Source organism: Rousettus aegyptiacus, unplaced genomic scaffold (assembly GCF_014176215.1).
Source record: "Rousettus aegyptiacus isolate mRouAeg1 unplaced genomic scaffold, mRouAeg1.p scaffold_m13_p_10, whole genome shotgun sequence".
Taxonomy (NCBI): Eukaryota; Metazoa; Chordata; class Mammalia; order Chiroptera; family Pteropodidae; genus Rousettus; species Rousettus aegyptiacus.
Window position 1 is genome coordinate 37,299,657 of NW_023416285.1, and position 26,497 is coordinate 37,326,153.

The 26,497-nt window shown below is 33.2% G+C and overlaps 1 protein-coding gene and 1 pseudogene across 2 annotated transcripts in view; one reads left to right on the plus strand and one right to left on the minus strand.

Annotated features, from left to right (window-relative positions):
* Nucleotides 1-26,497, minus strand: part of GRID2 (glutamate ionotropic receptor delta type subunit 2) — a 1,244,053-nt gene that overhangs the window by 1,210,785 nt on the left and 6,771 nt on the right. The window lies entirely within an intron of this gene.
* On the plus strand, nt 16,727-21,508 carry LOC118608507 (annotated as a pseudogene).

The window sequence follows — 26,497 nt, forward strand, 5'->3', positions numbered from 1 at the left end:
CATTTTGGAGATTTAGTATGAAACAGGGGCTAAAGAATAAGCTCAGGAGTCATAATGCCTGAGTTTAAATCCTGGCTCCACTTCCAAGTAGCTCTCTGATCTTAAGCTATATATAATTACCCGCTTTTTTGCCTCATTTTCCTCATGTTTAAATTCCAGAGTTCTATCTCCATTTCACAGGGTGACAATGAGTATCATAATAATGTATGAAATGTGATGAGCCCCATGTCTGGCAAATACATGGAGTCAATAAATGGTACCCTTATTATTAAATAAATATAAGAATATTGCTGCGATGACTATTTTCTTCCTTGACTATCATAGGACAGTTAGCGAATATCTGTTTTACTTTTAAAAAGCCAGTATATTGAGCACAATATCTGATCTTCTTTCAACCTTAAAAATCTTCCCATTTTTTTCCTTAGACCTTATTTCACACACACACACACAAATATGGTGGCAACGTGGATAATATAGCATAATGAGTCAGAATTTTAAATCATCTTAATATTTATTATATCAGTAAATGAATAATGGGAAGTATTCGGATGCTGAATATGTAAATGTAACAGATATACTTAAACTATTAATTTTGATACATGATAGCGACCACAGAATTATAATGGTTCACCTAAAATTATTCTGTCTCCTATAACAATTGTGCCAGATATTTCAGAGGAAGGTATAAATCTCCAATAATGTCCTGAAGCAATGGGAAGTAATTAAAGTATTTCACACTTCAAGATTAATATTTTGGATTTATATTGTACCTGTCATCTAAAGGCCTCAAAAACTCTCTATAGATATTAACTCATTAACTTTTCAATTGCCACCCCCTCGATAAGGTAGAGAGGTATCCAACGGCATTTTATAAATGAGAAAAATTGAATTGAGTAGTAAATATTACATTTATGATTTACTAATCATGATACACTGTAACATTTCTTTAAATATTTTAAATAATATTTATGAATAATGTTTATGGACTCAATATTTTCTATATGTGCACAATATCCTTATAAGTTTTCATTTTACTGTTTTTCATTGGCATTTTATTTCAAAAAACACTCTCCAATTCTTTTTCTGGCATCTAAAAAACATAAAGGTAAGATATTTCAGAACAATCTTTCCTTGTTTGATACATTTAACACACATGAGGCTGAATTACAGAGAGAGACAGAAAGAGAGAGAGAGAGAGAGAGAGAGAGAGAGAGAGAGAGAGAGAGAGAGAGAGAGAGAGAATGTGTGTTTTCATATATTGAAAGTTTCTCAATGCCAGGTATAATATCTTACAATTTTGTGCTTACCAAAACTAACATAACATTCAATTTATAGTGTAGGGAAAAGCAAGATGTTGTGCCTTAGGAGTAAAGATCTTTATATTTACAGATCTTCAGACCTTTAAAGTTAACACAAAATAATACAAATATACCTGTTGAATGAAATATTTCATTGAACTATGTATATTTATACCAGCCTGAGTTTTAATTCTTTTTGAGATAGAGACTCAACCCATTTTTATAATTTTATCTTCGAATATCTACTTCTCACTTAGCCTATATTTAATTTAAAACAAATAACTTGTTATTCCCAAAAAAAACATGCTTAGCACTTTCCTAATTGTTTTGTTCCTTTTTCTAAGAACATGTTTTCACTATAAGTTATGTATCGATCCTATTTAATACTTGAGACCTCTTCCATTCAACATCCAGAGATCTCAGTACCAGATGCTCTTGGTGCCTTGCCTAGATCCCCTTTACAATCTTGGCACTGTAGGCTCATACCTGCGCAATTACACACATAGAAAGGTGGCTCATGGCTAAAGACTAACATGTATCATAGTCCAGGTCCATTACAGTTCAGGTCTATGGTATTCAGATGTAATGACCTCTGTGATCAGGCAGAAGATAAATTTGGGATCAGGCCAAGGATTAATTTCAGGAACCGTTTCTTTAGCCAGCTTCTACCTGTACCCTATTCTTTGCTCACTCCCTTCAGTTCCCTTCTAGGATAACTCCTCAATAAATTACATAAACAAGAATCACTATCTCAGGTTCTTCTTCTGGGAAACTCAAACAATAATACCCACAATTCAATGAATTCTTGAATTCATTACAATGTTATTTATAATAGTAGACAATAAAAATAATCTAAAAGTCTAATAATGGAGGCCTGGTTAAATAAATTATTTTCTAAGTTCACAGTAGAATAACACATGGAAATTAAAAACATTATTTTAGAAAAGCCTGGGAAGAGTTTATGACATGATAAAGGCGCTAAATATTGTGTATAGTCTTATACACAAAGTCCATGCTAAACAATGGAGATAGGGCTCTGAGAAAATAAAATACAGTCCTAACCCTGTGAAGTATACAGCAGTACATTTCACATATCATATGAAGTACTACACAATTACCATATTTTAATTTCTACTGGGATAAATGTTGTGAAAGATAAGTACATATTATGGAAAGATGAGAGATCTGACTTGGTCTATAGAATCAAAAAGAATTCCGTGAGAAAATAGGATTTAATTAGAAAGGTGAGGCATCTTGGGGAGGAGTGAAGTTGGAAGAGTAAACTAGATAAAGGAAACAGCAAACCCAGTGGTCCTGCAGAAGAAGGATCACAGCACACTTGGATACATAAAAAGTGAGTCTGGTTTGGGAAAAAAAAATGTAGATGAAGAGCTAGAGGTCTAAAAATCCAGAGTCTTATAAGTCGTGGGAAAGGTTTTATGTTTTGTCTTAATATTTGTGGGAATTATGCAGTAACAAAAGATTTTAAGCACATTAGGGACATGATACTATTTTGTGTTTTAAATATTATTCGAATTATTCTGAGAAGACTATATTAGTAAGAGTAGAAGGCTCAGGTATTCAAGTTGTTGGGTTACTGCAATAGTTGAAGTAAGAGATGATGGACACTTGAGCTACGGAGTAGTATAAAGATCGAGAGAAATGGATGGATTTGAGTTATTTAGGAAACAGAAGCAATGGGACTTGTGTTTGACTGGTTATGGGGATGGAGATTAAAGGAGACATTAAGCATTCCTCCAGGGGTTCTGGCTTTCACAACTGACAGATGGTGGTACCTCCCAGTGAAACAGACATCATGATGAAGCATACATACTAAGGTTAGAGTGCCTTTGTGACATCTAAGAATAGTTACTAAGTATCCATGAATCCAGAACTCCCAATTACTCATAAACATGTACATGTGCACGTGTTTGCCTATACAAAACACACATTTAACAAAACTAAAATGTTTGTGTGTGTAACAAAAATGAAGGCCATATGTTATAATGTTAACACTTATTCCTAAATAATAGAATTATAGTTTATTTCTTTTTATTTTTTTTTCAAATACTTTTCATTTTTCAATGTGCGCATGTGAATTTTGTCCTCATAAAATAAGTTAATAAAGTCTGATCTTTCTCCCATAGACTACTACAACTCTTTCAAGACTACTCAATTATAACCTTCGACATACATTAGAAAAACTAATTCTCAAAACCAATTACTCAGAGTACTTCTTTAAAATAATTTTTATATACATGAACGAAATTTGGCTTTTGGCTTTTTACGACAATTCAAGTCTAGACATTCAACAATTCCTCTCTATAGCTCAACTTTCCTATGTTGTAAGAAACATCCCCCACTAATAACATACCTTCTAAAATATAATAAGCCTTTTATTACATACCCCAGTCTCCTTTTAATTTAATAAGAGAAAGTGATTCAATTCAAATCAGAAATACATTGACTTACTCATAACATATGTGGTTTCTTTGCTTTAATCCTGAAAGTCCTATTTGAAATTGAATAACTCCCTAATAGTGCTTCTCCTAAAGTCAAGCTAAAGGCAGAATAAGTGATAATAATATTGATTAATAAGTACTAAGTACTTATTAGGTTGATAGGCAAAGCACTTGGTGCAGGGAATTTCTTCTTCAACAATAATTCTATAGTAAAGTATACTTTTGGAGGATGAGAAACAGGTTTAGATAGGTTGAGTAAATTTTTACAGGCCACATATCTAGTAGCTGATGAAAGTGGGATTCCAAGTCAGTCAAGCTGACATAGTTTCATGCCAAACCTCATAATAAAGTACTCTCATTCTTCAAAGGGTACAGTTTGGTGTTAATTTTGGAACTGAGATTTGAGAACTAATTTTTCCTAGACCATAGTTCCTTCAAATGAAAAAATAAAAAGCCACAAGGAATGTGACCCTTTCCAGTGTAGTAATCAACTGCTTAATTGATTGCCAACTGCTTAATCAATTGATTACCAACTGCTACGGTAATCAATAAGAAATTTATTACACAATAAAAAATGGAAAACTCAAGTCAATTTTAAAGAGGAAATTGCTGGCTTGCATATTAAAAAGTCTAAAGGAACAGTAGGCTCTAGGCACACTTTGATCCAGAGGTTCACAATACCATCAAGGCTTGGCTCTATTTTTCTGCAATTCTATTTGCTCTGCTCTGCTCACTGGCTTAGTCTCTGGGCTGAGAGCCAAGACAGCTACAACAGTTCAATATTTCTCATCCACATACAGTACCATACAGAAAATAGTAAAACCTTTGTTCAAGTTTCTAAGTTCTAAGCACGAATTCTGAGACTTTCTAATTTGGTCATTTATCTACTCCTCACCAATTTCCATGGGTAAGAGAATTGAATATACTGATTGGCTCAGCCTAAGTCACATGGTTTATTCCTAGTGCTACGATATTCATAGATATGTACAATGAAATCAAGCGCTATTGGGAATGGATAGAGGAAAAGAGATGTTGGGAAATCAAGCAATAAATGTTATTGCCTCATATTGTGCAGTAGAATTTTCATATATCTCACTTAAATTAAACCTAAGACTCTAATAAATAAGAATTATTAATGCTACTGTATAAATTAAAATACAGAAGATTACGTTATTACATAAACCAAGATTTTTTTCTTTTTAATTCACTCTGGATTAATAGCTTCTGCTTTCCTCATATAAGCAATTTTGACTATTTTTTATAAAAATAGTGTTGGCTATTGAACCATTAAGTGGTAGTCACCATGGGAGCAATGAGATATGCAGCATAAATTCTCATCGCTCTGGCATTACACAAATTCTAGGGAAGAGATATAGATGTTCAGCTAACTGCACAACTGGACAGGCCAGACTAAGTGCTCTAACTGGAATTTGACCACTTTTATCTAAATTTTCGACTGCTCATTCAACAGGCACTTAGTGTGGTTAGCACATTTTTTCTCTTGTCTTATTTTTAAAAATCAATTAACAGTTTGTGTTAGAAATTAAAATTAAAATATTCATTCATAAAAGTACCAAGCGGTCAATTTAATACAACATTTGGGAGTACTAACTGATTCTGCACGAACTGCATCTTACAATAACTCCCATGTGCTGTAAATTGAGGACAAACGCTATAATTTAATCTGGTGAAGAACCTTTACAGTGAGTAATTTAGGGCCTTGAATACAGTAGTAATTGCTCAATAAATTACTTGTAAAATGAATCTTGATGAGTATAAGGAGCTCCCAAATATACTGTTAAAGTATACTTCATTTTTCTAGAAATATAAATATCCTAATTGCAATAATTTTTATATATATTTGAGATGAGCTTGAAAAAAATTCAGAATTTCTTCACACTGCCATTTTAGTTAGTAGCTAAAATTTTTTTCTTGCAAAGTTACGACTTCAACTTTAATATACAGGCTAAATGCAACAATTGTTGGGTTCAAAGTTTGTCAGCAGCCTATGCTTCTAAGCCCTAACAACAATCAGCCCCACTGAAATGTGTGGATCTTTGTAGTATTTCTGCTTCACTGTTTACTCATATTCATTTCAATTCAGTACTAAGCCACACTTTAAATACTCTATTTTTCTTTCTATTTGGCAAAGCCTAGTATTAACAAGTTTCCCTTTAAATTCCTAGATATCAATTTAAACTTGAGTTTATATTATTCCTCTTGTGAAAAATCATTAAACATATAGTTTGTGGAGAGTTATTTTGTTTATAGATAAGAATCTTTTTTGGGATCAGTCAGAAAAAGATAATAAGATGTTTCCAAATACTGTCTCCATATCTAAAAATTTCTGAGTTCTTTCTTAGAAAAACATAGGTGAAGGGAGAATTCTTTAAATTTTATCAACTCTACTTTTGAATATTACCACAGTGGTACAGTGCATCCAACTAAGTAATACAAGGTAATCTTCAATCTGTGCCTCGTAAACAGTTAATGTAAGGTGACACACACCACATGCCAGGTTCTCTGGTTACTGCTACCGAGGAAGCCCTCCAAATGGGGAACCCACAGCAGAAGGGGACCTGTGATTAATTCCCTCACTCCCTGGCTCCAGGGTTCCTAAACCATTCCTCACACACTCCAATCTTTGTTCCTGATCTAATAGGAAAGTTCTTCCCCACAAAATCTGGTTCCTTTTGACCTAAAAAATTGTAAAATTACAAGAACCCTGGTGCAAAGCAGAGTGAGGTTGTGGGTGGAGGTTCCAACAGTGCTGCCCTTAGATCCCCTGTCATGTTACTAGGATGGCCACAGAAAGATTTCTGACAGCAAAATAAAGCTTAAAGCATAAACCTTAAAAAACTAAACATTTTAAATGATAGTGAGATTCTCTGATATCGTTATCATTCTGCAACATGTGATTCTCAATGGGTTGAATAATAACCTTTTGTCTTCCTCCTGGCACTATTCCTCTACCATACTCACCCCTGCTTGCTACAGTATAGCTACAGTACCACCCTTGCCAGAACCTCAACATGCCAAACATGGTTTTCTAACTCTTCTCCTCTCCCCTCCCTTCTTCTCCCCTCATCTAGAATACTGTAATCCTAGATAATCATTTCATTTTAGTCTACTCTATATCATCTCCTCAGAGGTGATGTAATCAACTACCAATCAAAACTCTTATCCTCCCTCATTTTCTTAGTTCCTCATTCTGCTATCTTTCTCTTTATATCCCTCTTTTTTCATTATTTCTTCATTGTCTGTCTCTCACTGCAGAAATAAGCTTTAGGAAGACATGCCTTTTGACTTTTCCCTCGTTTTATGTATTACTATATACCCAGGACGTAAAAGAGTACCTGATACATTTATATATTCCACAAAATGTAATGGATATTGAAAAATTAATATATATTATTGTGCTTTGCAAATTTTTATTTGAACTGCTTAACAACTCTGCCAGGTAGATAGCATGGGACTTATTTTAATGAGAAAAAAAACAGCACATAAGATAATAAATTTATCCACTAATTTTATCTTTTGGATTAACTACAAGGGCACTAAGTCAATGAGTTCCTAATACAGAAAAAGCAAGCCAGGAGAAATGAAAATTGTTGAACTGTGTAGATGTAATTCAGTATGATTGTCGGAAACCTACAAACAGTGAAATAAGTGTGCAGATGCCATCTTTTTTTTCCCTTCCCTAACAGACATCAAAGTTTATATGAAGAGGACTTAGAAAGAATCCAAAAGACACAACTCTGTACTGTCAGCTTCTTAGAGAATCAGAGTAAACCAAAAAAAAAAAAAAAAACATTTGGGAATTTAGGTTCTAACCCACATGTGATAGTTAACCATTTAGGGCTGTTATTCTTGAATACTAATCATTCAGAGTTAACAATCATTGATGATAAAATCTACTCATCAGAAAGACGACTATTATTTCAGAACACCGGAACCAATACAACAGAACTCCATCCAGGAGTAAAAGCATATAGAGAGTGAATTCTTTAAGAATAATGTGATATAGGGACTTAGTCCAGCTACAATTCTAATCTTTCATTTTGCTTCAAATATAAATGATTAAAGAATAGTTAACAAGAACATAAAGGTGAAACATAACACTCATAAATTAGTATCAGGAGAAAAATACTGTCCAGTAGATATTAACTAGGCTTTAGCTATAGTATAAAAAACACACTCCTAAAAGAGTCATTGTTTTTATGTATACTTTGGCTTCTGAGGTTTTATTCTGACCCTGCCAAAAAAAAAAAAAAAAATGTGGCTTTTAGTTCCCTATATTAACAAAGGGTTTTTTTTTTCAGGTTATATTTTATTATGTTCTTTGTGACTCAACATAAAGCTACTTTTCAAAATGAAAAAAATCAAGATTAAACAAAGAAAAAGTGCAAGCTTAATGATGGAGCAAATTTAGTACTCAATCCATCGTTTCTAGTGAAATAAATACTCATGTCCTTGCCATGATTACTTGACAAGCTAACAGAGGTTAAGACAAATATCATAGGAGTATAACCACATACAACAGAAATAAATTGTCATTATATTCCTAATGAACTCAAGTGTATTATGCTTTTATTTCTCTGATGTTTACATTCAACCATCCAGGCTGAACTTCACAAAGTTCCATTCAGCAAACCTCTGGCCTTCTGAGTGATGGTCACGTATCTGGCTCACATGAGCTGAACTGACCTATCTGTCACTCTCTTGAACCTTTCCCTGCGTCAGTGTTCCTCCAGAGAACAACATTTAACATGGCACAAGATTCAGTCCTTGTCCTGTTCCAGCAGAGACCTGGACCACCTGCAGCTGTTGGGCATTCTATAAAGGTCATTCTCCCTCTTGAATTGCTGTATTATTTGCTTGTATTCTTATTCTATATTTGACATTTGTCCCTATCTCTATCTTTGCACAGCTCCTTTTCAAGTGGATGAGCATTTATCACTTTATGTAATAACATATATAAGAAGCACATTTATAATATATTCAGAAAAGTAACCCTTTTTCCATTTTCTTTCCTGATAGCTCTTACTCTTAACACAGTGCATCAGTCTAAAAAATATAAAAATGACTTGTGAATATCGCACTATCTTCTTTTCCCCACTTCGTACATTATATAATGATTAAATGATTATATTTTTTTTATTCTTTTCTACTCCATACATGAGAGGGGCATTAAAAGAATATTTACATGTTCGAAGGAATGTTTGAAATGTTTGTTGAATTAGAGGAAAATAAATTTTCAGGAAAAGAACACATTAAAATTTATGTTCTAAATTTTTCATTTTTTTTAAATGTGAAACAAAATGTAATTTGAAGGAAAAATAATTTTTTTTTCATAAGGGAAGAATATTGGTCAAATATTTTATGTAGGTCTGGACGAGCTTAAGCAAGAGATCTGGCCAAGGAATCATAGCTAATGAACAACTCCCATCTCTCAGAGGGAAAACAAGGTAAAATAGAATATATGTGACATATGTCTAGTAATTCTCTGATATATGATCCACTCTAAATAGGCACCTGAGTGAGTTTTCTCAGTGGGAATCAGAGGTTGAGAAGTTACAAAGAGTCCTATCTAAAATTATAGGCAGGAATGTTGCTAAGCACACATATTTAATTTTCTAGAAATAACGTGAAGCTGACTTATGCCAGTTTCAAGTACTTGTATAATCAACTGGAGACAAACAGATACTTAAAGATGTATAAACTGAGTCTATTAGTGATTTTTTTATTAATCATTGACACTGTGTGACTCAGAAAAAGCCACAACAAAATAATAGTCATTTGTAAAGCACCAACAAAACTCGAGTTGATTTTTTAAAATGATAACTCACTAGAAGAGATATTTCACTCTTTTTTTCCTTCCAAGTTGACAGAAAATCAAATACAAGGCTACAATAAGAATAGAATGTGGTGGAAAATGTATGGGGTACTCTTCATCACACTGATTAGAAAATCAGAAAATAGCATCTGGCTTCTTGCTGGCAAGTGACCATCAGAGAAAAAAGAACATGGGATGCATAGACTACATACAAACCCGACAAAAACTATTCTCTAGAAACAATAAGGGGAGACAAGAAGACAGGTATGAGACCCTATTATTTATGTGCTGTGGGTGAGTGAAATCGTATATTATATGTAGCAAGGCTAAACTTCCCTTAATCTCATCTACAAAATAAGAATAATGACAATATTAGCATTGTCAAGGCTATTATAACAGGGTAATGAGCTAATACCTATAATGGGTTTGTAATAATGATTAGTATATTGTGAGTGTTTAATAAATATATTGGTTCTTATTTATGATTATGAATAAGTTATATACCATTCTCATTACAGAGAATGGATTTAGTCATTTTTACCATAACCTTTTGTTATCTTCTATAGTATCCTCTGGGAATTCGCACAGAGAGATAAAGTCTGACTAAGGGGACTATATCTGTTTAATACTTTTATGACAGTGGTGCCCAAGGTGGGCAAACTAGTTTAATGATCCTTTTATACACTATAGAAGCACTTCAGTTATAATTTATTTTGAATAATGGTAATTCTAACTGTATAATATAATAAAAACCATTTTTCTTTAAATTACCTTTAAATTTAAATTAAACTGTGGACTTTACACTCATGGTTCTATATAATTGTGTTGATTTGGCTTCGAATGTCCAAATAATTTACTGACCTTTTTACTGACCTTTAATCAGTTATAAACCCATGGAGCAAGCTCTACTGATTACAATCACATTAACAGCTCAATTCTGGAATAGAAGTCAAGTTTAACTGAAAAAGGAACAATTAGCAAATCAGTACTAATACATAAAACTGTCAAGAGAATTAAAGGCTTATTTACCAAATCACTGTGACCAAATCTCTTTCTCTTTTTTTCTCACTAAAATACAGTTCTCTCCCCAACAGAATTTTTTTTAACATAAACATGGGACTCACAAAATTAACATTTCAGTACAGTAAATATTAGGTTTAGAAGAGGAGTTAATAATTATTTTAAAATAAAATTAGAAGGTAATTAAGTAATTGATTATTATAGTATAGACATTAAAAATCAGAAAATACTACGAGTTCAAGAAACTAAACTTTAAAAATATAAAAAAATATATAACATTAGATGAATTTGAAAGAAAACTTAAAAAAGTTATGTCTCTAAATGGTTCTAGGCAGCAGAAAGGTAAGAAGCTCATAAAATAACTGAAAAAAAACATCTATTTTATGAAAACAACAAAGAAAAAGACCCTAAAATTATTCGAGATGTTTCTGTCATGTTAAACAAATAGCAAATCTCTTTGTTTGCGTTTGAAAATGAGAATATAAATAACCCATATTTTCATAGGCAGTTTCCTCTTCACTTGATATAATTACGAAAATCAATTAACTCTAGCCTAAAGATATTTGGAAAATATGCACAAAACAGACAGAAATAAAATATGTAATTATTTATGTAAAACTATTATATTTTTGAAGTTTCGAGGGCAGGGAAAAGAGAAAAAGCAAACTAACATTTACTGAAAACACATCCGGTGCTAGTCGGTGTTTTAATTTTTTTTCTAGTATGTTTTATTTATTTAATTTACTTTTCATTTGTCCCTTCAAGATAAGTGGTTATATCTATATTTTACATATGAAAACACTAAGGTGGAAAACACTGAAATTAATTGTTCTAGAGTAATAAATCGAGATAAAATGAAATATTCCCGAGCAAATAAATACGTGCATAATGACGTGTTTTGATACAGACTTGAGTAAATCTTAAAAGAAAGGAGTTCCAACCTGAGTTTCCGGGGAGAAGGAGGAGATGCGAAAGAGAGAAAGTGAAGCAGAAAGAGTGGAGTGTGTAGTCTGAGGAACAGGGTTTGACTCTGGGTAGATTCTGTTGGATTCTAGAATTCCTAGAAGATGGCGTATACGCTTACTGCCACTAGCTGCTGTGGGAATAGTTCTCCAACAATTGGATTAGCTACTCTAACATTATAATAGCAGGCTTTGAAGGAATTAATTACAGTACTCTACAGCAATACAATAGAGACAGGTAAAATGGACCAACCCTATCTTAATGAAAACAATTATCCAGTTCTACATAATTGGGTTATTTCTATTTCCTGGCCAATAGCCCTCATTAATACTTCTTTGATGATATAAATATAGCTACATTTTTTAGTAAAAATTATGCTTAATAAACTATTCAAAATTCCTAACTATGTGGCATTTAAATCACTTAATCTCTAATTTGCTTATCAGCAACAGAAGGGCTCTGGACCATAGAAATCTCTAACATTCCTCCCTACCATTAAAGACTATGATTATGTAACTTCTACAGGGAAGGTGACCTAAAGAATGGGGTCTACCCAAGTCTAAAAATCACCACAGATGAATAAAGGAGGAAGGCTGCAATATTCTTTGGAGTACAGTGGGAGGAGGATTCTCTCAAATCTAGTTCCACATATGGAAAACATGAAAAGTAATAACCACGGGAGAAAAGGAAATCAGGTTTATAGGAACTAGGTTGTCAAGGGAAGAGCAAAAGTGTGAGGGTAAGAGGCCAACGCAGAATATCACATGATCATTTCCTGAAGTAGCCAGACTTTGGAACAGAGAGAAAGGAAAGGAATAGAATCTAATGGTTTTTACACCAAATCGAAGAAAGGCCACCTCTGAGAAAGAAGTTAGTAGAGACTGAATCAATTAGGTAATACAGTAGTTACAGTAAAATTCATTCAAAATCATAATACAGTATTGTATAATTATCTCCCATAACAAAAAAAAATGTTTTTAGATATGCATCTTTGAAACATTAAATGTTAAGGCTATCTTTTTATCTGGAGTATTTGTTCCTTTGTAAGATATTTATATAAAAATAAAAATAAAAATTGTTAAAACTTGTTTACTTGATGATTTCTCCTTTTAGGATGCAAAAAATGAAGCAAATTTAAATCTTTGTTGTAAATTCGCTTTATATTTCTTAGAACAATCCACTCCATGCGATGTGAGAATATATGTCCTTTATTTAGTTACAGAGATACAGCATCTGAGTTTAGGTGCAAATTGATGCAATTTTCAATGTCCAAAGAGTTCTGCTAGGAGTGGCAATCAAACGGTAGATAGAAAGAAAGGATGCAAAAGGATAAAGGCAGCAATTATAGATACTAATTTCTGATTTTTCAAAAATCAGTTCAATATTTTAGTCTGAACAAAGATGAGCTATACTTAGCTGTTTTTCCTCTTCTCTGCTGCCTGTGAAGAAAAGAAGTTTAAGTAATTAAAATAAAACAAAACAAACACAAAAACTAAATCTATTTCTTTAATCAACATAAAAGACCTAGATAAGGGAAGGAACAACCTTTTGCTAAGTCAGAATCACTGCCTAGTGAAAGAGAATCTCTGCCCAGGGAGCTTTGAGGCTGGGCCAAACTGCAAGCTAATCATATGCCCACAGATAGGACTTTGAAATCAGAGTTCTGCCTTATCCCTGTTTGCCTCCAGCGAGCCCTAGTATGTCCCTTTCACATAGAAATCTTAATATTGCCATTTTTACTCTCTAAAGAGTCCTGGTTTGGATAATAAATTATAAGACCAGTCTATTTCTAATCAAAGGGTGTGGCCACAAAAGCATAACAGTATTAGTGATAACAAATAAAATTTTAGCCATGTATTTCATGTAAATTTAGAGTAAAATGTCATCCTTGAAGGAGTAGTTAACATTAAATTCAGTTACCTTGAGAAAGACTTTCAACTTTGATTTATATCTTATAAAAAGCCATAGCTGTAAAACGAATTAATGCTTCAAGAACAAAAGTTAAACAGGGAGCCCTATCTGATGTTCAGGTGTGGCATCCACTTTCTAATGCACAATTCGGACCCAGAGCCCTGACTGGAAGTATATTTAAATAACAAGTTCAATCTCCTGAATGTAACTATCAGCACAGTCCACAAGTCCATATTTTTTAATTTTATTACACTTACAGATGAAGTAAAGAGGAAACAGGAGCAAGTAAATTTGAGACCTTCAAAGTTTCATTACTTATCTAAAGACTTCACAGCTATGAAGTGGCAAAGTAACCAAGGCAAGATTTGAATATATAACTCCGATATCAAATTCAGTGTTTTTATATGCCACTGGTACTACATGCTAAATGGTTAAGAAATAAAAATTACCAGTCATCACAGTTTTTGACTGATTCAACTCACTCAGATTATCCTTCATTGATTCTAAATTTCTTATCCTTTAATCTACTATACAACTAATTAGAGACCTGAGAGCAAGATGGAGTGATGCCGGAAGCCTTCCTACTGGAGAACTCAGTTTTCCATCTTTGGCTCTTTTACAATAGAACAACTTAGAACAAAAAAATAGTGAGATTGCAAAGTTAAGTTCTAATAATCCCATACATACATACATATATATATATATATATATATATATATATATTTTTTTTTTTTTTTGCTGGATTAAGCACTGACAGTATGTATTATAAAATCAGGTTGGAAAGCTAGTCTCTAAACAAACACATATAGTGAAAAAAAAAATGGACTCAATCCATTCCACTTCTCAATTCATCCAGTGTTTTCACACACATACACAGACACATTGTCTCTGCTTCTACATTATTCTGACTCCAGATCAGTGTTTACAAATATTTCTTATCTGAGAACACAGATTCTTAACTATGAAGTAGAGTCTTCAAAGACACTGAAAAAAACAATGCCTGCAGTCCCGACAAGATCCTTTTTGTATATTCTAAATGGGGCCTATGTCCCATTTCAGACTTTGCTTCTGACATCCTAGGAGCACAATTATCCATCCCTTCAGCTAATTATGTTTGCAGATAACATGTAACTAAAGAATATAAAATTCTATGGAAACACTTTACCCTTCCATGTAATTTTATTAATTTACAAAAAGTATTCTACTGGCAATATGAAAATAGAAAAGCAATCATGCGCAAAAATTAAAATAATCATATTTTTATTTTCCCTTTGATAACATAAGATTCGGTCAAAGATCATTCTATTTTAAAATAGTTTTGCTTAGAAATAGATATCAAATAAATTAATAGCATTAGTCTCTTAATATTAGACCTAGACTTTGAATAAAAAATATATACTCATATTAAGAAATGAGAACGAAGATATACACTTTAAAAGATCTGAAATATTATTGAGAATTAATCATTTTTAACATAAATAAGCACACACAGGAACTAAACATCTTAAGGCTCGTGCTGTTGTAAAGTTACTATTTTCTGAATATAAGTAGCTCCAAAATATTTTAAATGGTTCCTATTTTAAATAGAAAATGACAACATCAGTATTGACTCTAAGAAAAAAGTTAGGAAACAATGACCAGAAAAACACTGTTTCCTTTTTTTAGATTAAAACAGGATTGTTTGCTATGGAGAATGGCCTTTCTTATCTTCATCTAAGGCAGGAAAGGAGATTACTAGGAAGCTATTATCTGGAATATAACACTTCGCTATCATGCCAAAATAATTTCAAGTTCAAACCAAACTCAGTTTCTTTCCTACCTAATGGCTTCTTTCATTCTGGTTTTCCTAGATCTGTAATTAGCATCCTCATCCTCTTAGTCACTCAAGACAGTACTTAAGAATAATGTTCGACTTGGTTCTTTTACTTGCAATTCTAGAGAGTGATTGAGTCAATGAATTCAAGCTTCTGAGCCTCTCTCCTAAGCAAATTCTCCCCTCCATTCCCATTTGTCATGCTTGGCATTGTCCTTCACCAATATACACTTACAGTACTGTCAAGGTCTTCTCACTGATCTCTACCTACCACGCTGCCACTATACAGATTTTATGATGCAAAGTTAAGCATCTCCTAGCCTAAATTATTTATAGAAGTCCCATGGATCTCATAGGGATCACCCTAACTTCTCACCTACTCTCATCATATCCCTCATTGTAACTTATGTTTCCTTGAAATGGAATTATTTGGCATTTTCCTCTTTTGCCATATATTTCTATAAATCCATGACTTTGGCCCCTTTTGCCCCTGTCTGACACTGCTTTCTCTTGACAGTGGTAAACAAATCTCTTTTTCCCACAAGGGCCAATTTATAAAATAGGATCATTTACACAGACCACATTTTTTTTTATTCAAAATGAAAACAGTTGCATTTCATGAGTTGTTTGGAAGAAGGAGGTAGTCACAACATAATATAATTTACTGAAGAATAGATATGAGTTTTGACATCAGCTTTCTAATAGTTAAAGATTAACTTGGGCATTCTTGAAAATTAGCAACACAGAGGATGCATTCCAATACTTAATCTCTTATATTCGCAACATATTTAAAAGTTTAATAAATATATTTCTATACATAATGGCTATTTATACCTAAAAATGACCCAGCCACAATAGGAGGTATTACTATTGCTCGCAAGTAAAACTGAGAAACTAAGGCTTGGAAAGAAGATAGAGGCTTAGAGCAATCAATGCAATATTTCATAACTGTCTGTGGCTTGCCAAGACTGACAGTCCTTGGAATTCAAAAAGAAAAAAAAAATGTCTCTGAGTTCCTCAACATAGGTTTTGTTAGGATTGTTTCTTCTCCACTTTGTTGAGGCAGAGAAGCCAAGAAATACAATATAAAAAGCATCAAAATGGAACAAATATTTTCCCAAGGGGTGCTTCTGGGCACTTTATCAGACTCATGGGCATAATAGCTATCCTGGGCATCTCTCCTGCTAACCCTGAGGCATAAGGCCTGGTTGACCCAAGAGTCTAAAATAGCTTCTTTTGAAAAAACAATTGACAAAATAAAACATCATGTCATCTTTAAAAAAAAAAAACTCTCAACATATTGGGTAAAGAAGGAACATATTTCAATACGATTAAGGTCATATATTACTAACCCACAGCCTATATCATATTCAATGCTGAAAGGCTGAAAACATTTTTTTTTAAGATCAGGAACAAGACGAGTATGACCAATCTCACTACTCCTATTGAAACACAGTACTGGAAGTACGAGCCAGAGCAATCAGGCATGAAAAAGAAATAAAAGGCATACGAGCAGTAAAGGAAGAAGTAAAACTGCTTTGCAGATGATATAATCTTATAAACAGAAAATCCTAAAGACTCCGCCAAAAAAAAGAATTGTTAAAACTAATCAACAAATTCAGTAAAGATGAAAGATACAAAAATCAATGTACATAAAACAGCTGTGTTTCTATAGATTAAAAAGAAAATATCTGAAAAAAAGAAAACAATCTCATTCACAGTATAATCAAAAACAGTTAAGATACTTAGGAATAAACTAAACCAAGAAGGTGAAAGATCTGTAAAATGAAAACGACAAGACTTCAATAAAAGAAACTAAAGAAACAAATAAATGAAAAGATATTCTACATTCATGAATCAGAAGAATTAACATTGTTAAAATGTCTACATTACTCAAATCCATCTGTAGATTCAATATAAACCCTATTAAGATTCTACTGGCATTTTTCACAGAAATAGAAAAAGATCCTAACATTTGTAAGGAGCCACAAAAATCACAAATAACCAAAGCAATCCTGAAAGAGTTGAACAAAGACAGAGTCATCATACCTCCAGATTTTAAACTGTACTAAAAAGCTACAATAATGGAAACAGTATAGCAATGGCACAAAAATAGATATACAGATCAATGTAACAGAATTGAGAGCCCAAAACTAAACCACCCCGCATCAAAACTAATATCTGACAAGAGAGCCAAGAACACTCAATGGAGAAAGGGATTGTCTCTTCAATAAAAGGTATTGGGAAAAGTGGATAACCTACATGCAGAAAAATGAAATTGGACCCCTATCTTACACCAGTCACAAAAGTTAACTCGAATGGATTAAAGACTGAAACATAAGACCTGAAACCATAGGGTTAAGCTCCTTGATACTGGTTTGGAAAATGATTTCCTAGATATGACAAGAAATCCACAAGCAACAAAAGCCAACGAACAAACAAACAAAACAAGTGGGACTACATCAAACTAAATAGCTTATGCACATCAAAAGAACTGATCCACAAAATAAAAAGGCAATTTATCAAGCAGGAGAAAGTATTCGCAAGCCATATACCTAATAAAGGTTAATATTAAGAATATGTAAAAATTGCATACCACTTAATAGCAAAAAAAAAAAAAAAAAAAATGGTTGAGTAACCGAATAGACAGTTTACCAAAAAAGACATTCAATCATTCAATAATGGTCAACAGGTACATGAAAAGGTGCTCATTACCACTAATCATTGAGGGGATTCAAATCAAAACCACAAAAAGATATCACCTCAAACCTGTCAGAATGGCTACTATACAAAAGATAAGAGATAATGAGTGTTGGTGAAAGTGTGGAAAAAAGGGAACCCTTGTGCACTATTGGTGGGAATGTAAATTAGTGCAGCCACTATGAAAAACAGTGTGGAAGTTTCTCAAAAAATTAAAAATAGAACTACAGTATGATCCAGCATTCTCATTTCCAGGTATATATCCCTGCACTCCCATGTCCGCTGCAGCACTATTCACAACAGCTAAAGTATGAAAACAACCTAATGTCTGTCAAAGGAAGACTGGATAAAGAAGATGTGATTGAGATACAGATATATATATATATGTATATACATATACACACACACACACGTGTGTGTGTGTGTGTGTCTATTATTCAGCTATGAGAATAAAGGAAATTCTGTCCTTTGCGACAACGTGGATGAATCTAGAGGACAGTGTGCTAAGTGAAATAAGTCAGAGAAAAGACAAATACTATATAACACTTATATATGAATCTGATCTCACAGAAACAGAGAGACTAGTCGCTACCAGGGGCTGGGTCAGGAGGACGGGGAGGTGGAGAAAATGGGGAGATTAATCAAATGGGCTGAGAAAGTGAAGGCACAATCTTTCAGTTATTAAGAATAACAGTTCTGGGGACCTAATATGTAATATAGTGATTATAGTTAATACTGTATTATAAATTTGAAAGTTGCCAAGAAAGATCTTAAATGTTTTCACCACACAAAAAAAGTGAAATTTTTATGTGATGGAATAGAGTGTTAATTAATGCTACCATGGTAATCATTTTGCAATATATAAATATATTAAATCATTATGCTGTATACCTTAAACTTACGTGGTGTTATATGTCAATTATATCTCAATAACGCTGGAAAAAATAACCTCTTTTCTGCCTCCAAGGTTGTTTTGTGGAAGCTTTTTCCCTTCTCATTCTTTTTGATTTATACAAATTAAAATGAAATATTCCATTGGAAATTCAATCAAGGGCCAAATCATGAAGTGCAATTGGCTACAAGAAGCTCTTTATCTGCTCATCATCGCAGAATGTAGTATCTCAGTTTGTATTTGGAATGAAGGACACTTAATGTTAAAATATAAAAATTTCAATTACATGGGTTAGCTTCATTATTAGTTACTATAAGCATATAATAAAATTTATATAAGATCAAGAAAATAATTATCTTCTTAGGAGTATTTCTAAGGATACTTTATAATGGAATTGTCCATACTTGCATACTCAAGGGTGAGACAGAACTTATTAGTACTAGCATAATATTAATTACAAAAGTACTACACATTATCTTTATATATATATATTATGAAATATTAAAAACATAGAATATTAAACTTCTTCTCATGGCATCAACCTAGTTGTTCTCTCTGTACACTCCTTCCCTTCTCTCTCATTTGAACTCTTAAGGGCACTTCCTGCCAGTATTAAAGAGAAAACAAAGATTCAAACACAGGTCCTAAATGGTAGAGAAAGCGACTTGCTTGTTGAATTCATCAGACAGCACTGTATTTCAACACAAACTTCTTATTGTTCTCTGACTTGCCACTTAATGACCCTAGGATATTGTCAGCACTCTCCACCCCTCCAAAGAGGGTTTGGGACTGAGTCAGCTATGTGGTGAATGGAGTCTAAAGGGTAAACTGCAATTCCTAACCAAAGTAGAACTGAAGTAATCCAATATATTTCACTGTAAACAGAGACAAGAGCAGAAATATCACTCAGAAGTCATTTACAAAATTTTATATATATAAATTCATATATGTATGAAATCAACACTTGTGTAACAACCACTCGACTTAATGACATAATCAAAATGTTGAAACCATGTACAGCTAGCTCCTCGATCATATCACCTTCCCTTCTCACGACTCTTCCCTCAAATTAACTACTAACCAGTTTTTTGCATTTATCATTGTCATGTGCTTCACAGTTTCTCTGTAAAATATTTAAATTCTTCCTTATGGTCTATAATATAGCATCGGCTAGAAGCCAGCTGGGAATGTACAATGTAGATGCTCAACAAACAATGTATATTGATAGCGACGTCAATCCAACACAGTATACACATAAATACCTAAAGTTATTTAAAAAGTATAGCTGAATTTTCTTTTAAAAATCACCACAGATGCTGCACATGAGCTAATCACAGGGGTCTTGGCTGTAACAACATCAACCCTGAGGCACTCTTCCCCCAATAATAATATTCTTCATTCTGTTCCCAGCCCGCATCATTCAGAGTATTCCTCCTCTTTGGTAGACTGGAAGCTTTAATCCTCTTACAAGTTCAATAGCCAAGAGGAAGTTCTATCTTCAGAATCTGGGCAATATTTTGAGAAAATAAAATTATTTCTTCTCAGAAAATAGTTTATGCTATGAGCAGTTAGGAGCTGATTTTCCTGTTTATGGATTATCTAAAACTCTTTACTCTTTCTTCCTTCCTTCTGGCCATTTCACTGCCGATTAGCATTGCCACGGGAGGGTAAACAAGAAAAATAAAGAGAAAGAATAAGAGCATCCGGTTTTGCTATTAACTGTTTATCTACCATACCAATAACTCTGTGAAGAAAAATAAATGTTATTTGCCAGTTAGTTTTTGAACTACTTGTCATTTTCAATTTTCAAAGCTCGTCCTAGTCACAATTACATAATTAAAAGCTGGTATAAATAGCTCTTTGCTCCATCTGTTGTGAGGCTAAAGACCCTTCTCAGCAATCAGACCGTCGACATTCCAGAAAATGTGGACATCACTCTGCAGGGTTGAACAGTTACTGTGAAGGGCCCCAGAGGCACTCTGAGGAGGATCTTCAATCACATCAATGAAGAACTCGGACTCCTTGGGAAAAAACAGAAGAGGCTCCAGGTTGACAAATGATGGGGAAATAGAAAGGTATGGCTATTGTTTGCACTATTTGTAGTCATGCACCAAACATGATCAGGGGTATTACACAGCTTCCATTATAAGATGAAGTGTGTGTATGCTCACTTCCCCATCAATGTTATTCAGGAGAGTGGCCCTCTTGTTGAAATCTGAAATTTCTTGTGAAAAATACATCCGCACAGTTCAGATGAGGTCAGATGTTGCTGCCTGTTCAATATCTCAAGCCCAGAAAGATGAGTTAATTCTTGACGGAAACGATATTGAACTCATGTCAAATTCACCTGCTTTAATTCAACATGCCACAACAGTTAAAAACAAGGATATCAGAAAATTTTTGGAAGGTATCTACATTTCTTAAAAAAGAACGGTTCGGCAGGTTGATGAATAAGGTCTAAGATGTCCAGCTACAGGACCACCAAGATATCGGATGATTCTTCAGACTTATTTGTAATATTTTAAAGATGCGATAAAATTTGTGTACTGGAAGAAAAAAGTTGGTATAATTGTTTTCCCAATAATACTTATTTCGTTTGTAAGAGTAACTAATTGTACTTCTGTGAGATAATTTTCTTCTTTTGTATGTTACAGTATAAAATTGTCATTTTCATCGACGTTCTTCTATACATTTAGAAAAAATACAGATTAGTAATATGAAATAGTAGTATAATAACAACTTCAAAAGAAGGAAGAAAGAGAAAATGTGACTTAATTACTCCGTATCCAATAAAGCATGCTTAGTAAAATGATCTGATATATGGCATTAAATTTAGAAAAGATCTCATTAGTTCCATTAATTACACAATAACTGGGTCTTAAAGCTGCCTTCTCCTTTATTTGGACCTTACAGCATAACTACTAGCATCTATAGGAGAACAAAAAAGATGAAAAGAGGCAAATATTGGAGACCTTCTCTTAGCTCTGATTTATGGCATAATTGCATTGTTTTCGTAGTCTGTGGGTACAAGGTGAATGATTAACCATCATAAAGCTAAGTAAAGAGATGTCTACTATAAATAAAGACCTCCTATAATGGGATAACCATTTATATACTTTTTTTGGAAATATATATTTGCTTTATGGCACCTTAGGAGCACCATAAAGATGGCATTTATTGAATTATCACAATCTCCTTTGTCATAGTAGAGACAGCCATTCAATGATGAGTCCTGAATTGTTCAACTTTCTGTTTCCTGATACTACAATATTATCTCAGAAGGCAGACATGCCTAACAATACTCAAAGAATGGGAAGCTGTCTTATGTGCTTTTGTATTCAATAGAGCACATAAGAGGTGCTCAATAAGCATTTGTTGAACCAAAAAACAATGTCACATGTTATGGTCTTCGTGTAACCTTAAAAGTATATTCTCTGCAAATGAAATATGAGTATGTAGATCACAATCTCTTAGCTGGAAAATAACAAATTATCAAAAATGTCCAAAATCCAACTTGACTACACCACCAGGGAACAGAAGAGTAATCCCTTTCAAGTCTGTGCATGAGGGATCACCCATGCTAATGAGGTGTTAAATTTTTTAAACAATTTTATTAAGAAATTTATAATGATTTTCATAAAGACCATGCCTCCTTTGGGCTATGCTGAGAATTGCTGGTATTACTAAAAGGAAAATTCACTAGTTTCCTATTATCACTATTCAAAGAATTAGCAAAAAAGAAATCTGGACATTGAAGATTACAACAGTAATTGCCACTACCCTGCTAAGGCAAATTTATCTATTGTCCAATTGTGGAGATCATCAAAGGAAGAATCCATCTTCTAGATTTTGATGCACCTTAAAACACATGTAACAGAACAACAGAAGTGACTCTCTTGTTCCATTTTAACTCCTAATGTATTACCGGCCCTTCGCCTTTAAAAATAGATAATAAATCAATCTAAAATGTGCTGCTTGTTTGGTATGTCATTGTAATGATGTTAAGGTTAAGAAAACTAAGAATTTCACCAATTTTAGGTGCCCATTCTAACCTAAATTTGGATTTAAACCTGCTTAGCATTTCCTTCAAATGGTTACATTTCACCACACAAAACGTTATGAAATAGCAAGTTTAAAATATATTTTGATGTTATTTATCTCATTAATTCCACTCCATTCCTAAGGCTCCAGCCATAACACAGCTTGCTGTTTTTTTAATTAGTATTTGCTATGCTCAAACCACAGGAGGACTCCTAACCTCTCACTCTTCGTGAATTCCTTTTTTGTACATCAATTAATAAATGTAACCAAGTTGAAGCAACCATGTGAAATTCATATTATTACATTGTTTTTTATGAGACAAAATATAGGGGAGAACACACTGGAAATGATAAAGAACACAGAAAAATATAATTCACTTACTGGCATTTTTATTTTAATATAAAACTTATTCTAGCTCCAAAATCAGTGTAATATACATGACTTATGTGTGTATTAATAGGGGACCAATGAAAGAACTAAGATTTTCAGAAGGCTGAATTCTGAGGTTAGAAAATTTAGAACATTTCCTTTCCTCATTTTCACCTATGACTAAAGATTTGTCAGCTATGGTATAGCACAAATAGAAGTGAAAGTTCCATAAAAGGAAATATTTAAATGTGTCACTGAAAATTAATATCACATGAATTTCTTTCATCTATTTAATTTCTATGTGGTAATGATATGCACTGCCTTGTAAAATAACTATATTCTTTTTAAAAGTGTTCCAAAATGATTTTTAAGTAAATCAAATGTATAACAGAATTTACTTAGAGGAAGCCTATAATCAATTAAAATGTGTCTGTTGCAAAAAGGAGATTTTATGCTTTTAATATCACTATACAGGAGTAGTGTATGTTCTTAAAGTTAGAATATTAGACTATATATTGACTGTTGGTAATTGTATATCAATACTTTTAAAGGTATAATCCACTCACAATTTCAGGTAAGACATTTTAATCTAAATTTCAGTGCTAATCTGGAAAACTAAATTAAGTAAAAATATAGAACTAATAGAGTCTGTTTTAGGGATAACATCTAAGCTTCTCCGGTTAATTCCACTGGCATTGGCCTGGACCATCTGATCCAAGACTACAAAACAAAAACAAACAAAAGAACAGTGTTATACAAACATGTGCTGTCCAAACTGAGGAATCAAATAGATTTAATAAAAAGAGATATTTTATTTTAAATCACCTTTCTGGAAATTTTCTTATGATTGAACTTTTTTAAATCACCATAAATATATATTCCCAACTCCCACTTAAAAACAAAATCCCCCCTTTACCTCATATTCCCATCCCCTTACTCCCTGTTCTTCCTTATAGCAAAACTCAGAGTTCCTCAAGTTCCATTATATTTTTTAGCTCTCCCCAACAAGTATTTGTCACTGCAAACCCACTGATAGCACTTTGTCAAAGTCACCTTTGTCCTCATCATTTCCTAACCCAGTAGTCAAATTTCAATATTCATTCACAGAATTTGACAGGGTTTCTCATTTCTTCCTTCTTGAAATACTTTCCTCATCACACATCCTGGTTTTCTTTCTAACTCGTAGGTCGCTCATCTTTCTCTTTTCCTGGATCCTCTCCCTCTCACTGACCTCTACATTTTGGAATGTCCCATGGCAGAGTCTTGGAGCAATTCTCTATACATAATTATTCCCTAAGTGAGCTACTCCCACCCATCACTTTACAAGATCATGACTATAACGATAAATTCCAAATGCACAGCTTGAATCCCTAACTACTCCCTAAATTCCAGACTATGTAATCATTGCCAACTTAAATTCTCAAATTTGATGTATAATAGGAATATCAAATTTAATAAATGCAAATTTTGATGTCTATCTAAACCTTGCCCATTGCCCATGTTCCCAATTTTAGTTAATAAGACAATTTACCCTCTTGGCTCAGGCGAAATACCTTGGAAGCCTCTTTACTTCCTCTGAATTTCTCCCAGCAGAGTAATCAATCAGAAAACACTGTTTCTTCTATCTTCAAAATATATCTACACTCTGACAACTACTCATCTATTTCAGCTACCAACTTAGTCCAATTCACTACTGTCAAGCTAACTTCATACAGTATTTCTACTCCATTTAGTCTACTCAAGCAAAGAGAGTTGCCTTTTTAAAAATACAAACCATTTCATATTACACATTTGATCTCAACACTCCATGGGGTCCTACATGCCTAAAATATCTAAATACCTTACCATAACCTATAAGTCCCTACAAGAGCTTCTCTAACTGCCTCTCAGACTTTATTTCCTTCTACCTCCTTCTCTTCTCACTAAACTATAGCCAAATTGACTTTCGAGATGTTTCTCAAACAAATCAAGCAGATTCCTTAGTGTCCTGTCTCACGGCCATTGCCTTTGCAATAGCTTCTTCATGAAATCTATTTTCGTCAGATAAGTCACATGGCTTACTTCTTTTCTCTGAATCAAGTCTCTGCTCTAATGATCATCTCTTCAAAGAAGTCTTACCAGACCACTCTTTTCAAAACAGCTAACTTCAATCACCTGCCATTCATCATTTATCTTCATGGTATTTATCACTACCTAACATTATAATATATATTTTTCTTCTTTATCTGGTTGCCTACCTAATGAGAATGTAAGCTCCTTAAATACAAAGAGAGCTTACTTGCTCAACATTTTAATTTCAGGGCCTAAGAATAATACTTCACAGAGATGAAGTTCAGCATAAGTATTGAATGAAAAAACATGCTCCCAATTAGCACACATACTGTATATTAATAGCAATGCCTGCCTTACCTTGTAGTTTCATGAATATTAACTTCTAGAATTATAATGTTTTTGATAATGAAGCAAACACCTTATTTACGGTTACTTAGGAAAAATCAGGTACTCAGGGCAATGAAATAAGATTACTCTTTAAACACTCCTTCGAATTATTTGGAATTTAAAAAAAGTAAGAATTATTATTTTAATATACTTAATTTCTTGAAAATTCTCATGAGTAAAAATATTTTTTAATAAGGAACTGGACTACAGAGTGATTTAAAATTTTTTAGCACACACGGGTAGGCCTGAGGTTCTTGTGCTTGCCTCTGAGCTTGCCTGTACTCCCTCCACTCAGGGAAGCTTTCAGTAGTTCCAGTCCAGTCTCGCTTCTCATTAATAACCACTAGGTGAACAACAGTAAGGTAAAAGCGGGAATACCTGAAGCATTATACTCTACATTTTTGGGTGATACTAAACATATGTTAATATTCCTGGCGTGCTTCCAGTTGGTAAATTCTAAAGGCTACTGTAAGTCCCTGACGGTTAGAACACAAGACTACTCATTTATCCAGTCAGCCTTAATGAGCACCAGTATTTTGGTATACAGTAAAAGTAGCACTGTATGTAACACCTGAGTATTAATGCTAGACAAAACAGAAACAAAGTCTAAAAACCAAACAAAAAATCCAGCACGCTCAATCTATTACTAAGTTACCTAGAATATCTGATTAACAAACACATTATGTATAATTCTTGCTCATACTAAAAAAAAAAATCTTCATTTTAAAGAGGTTTAATTTGACTCCTTAAGGT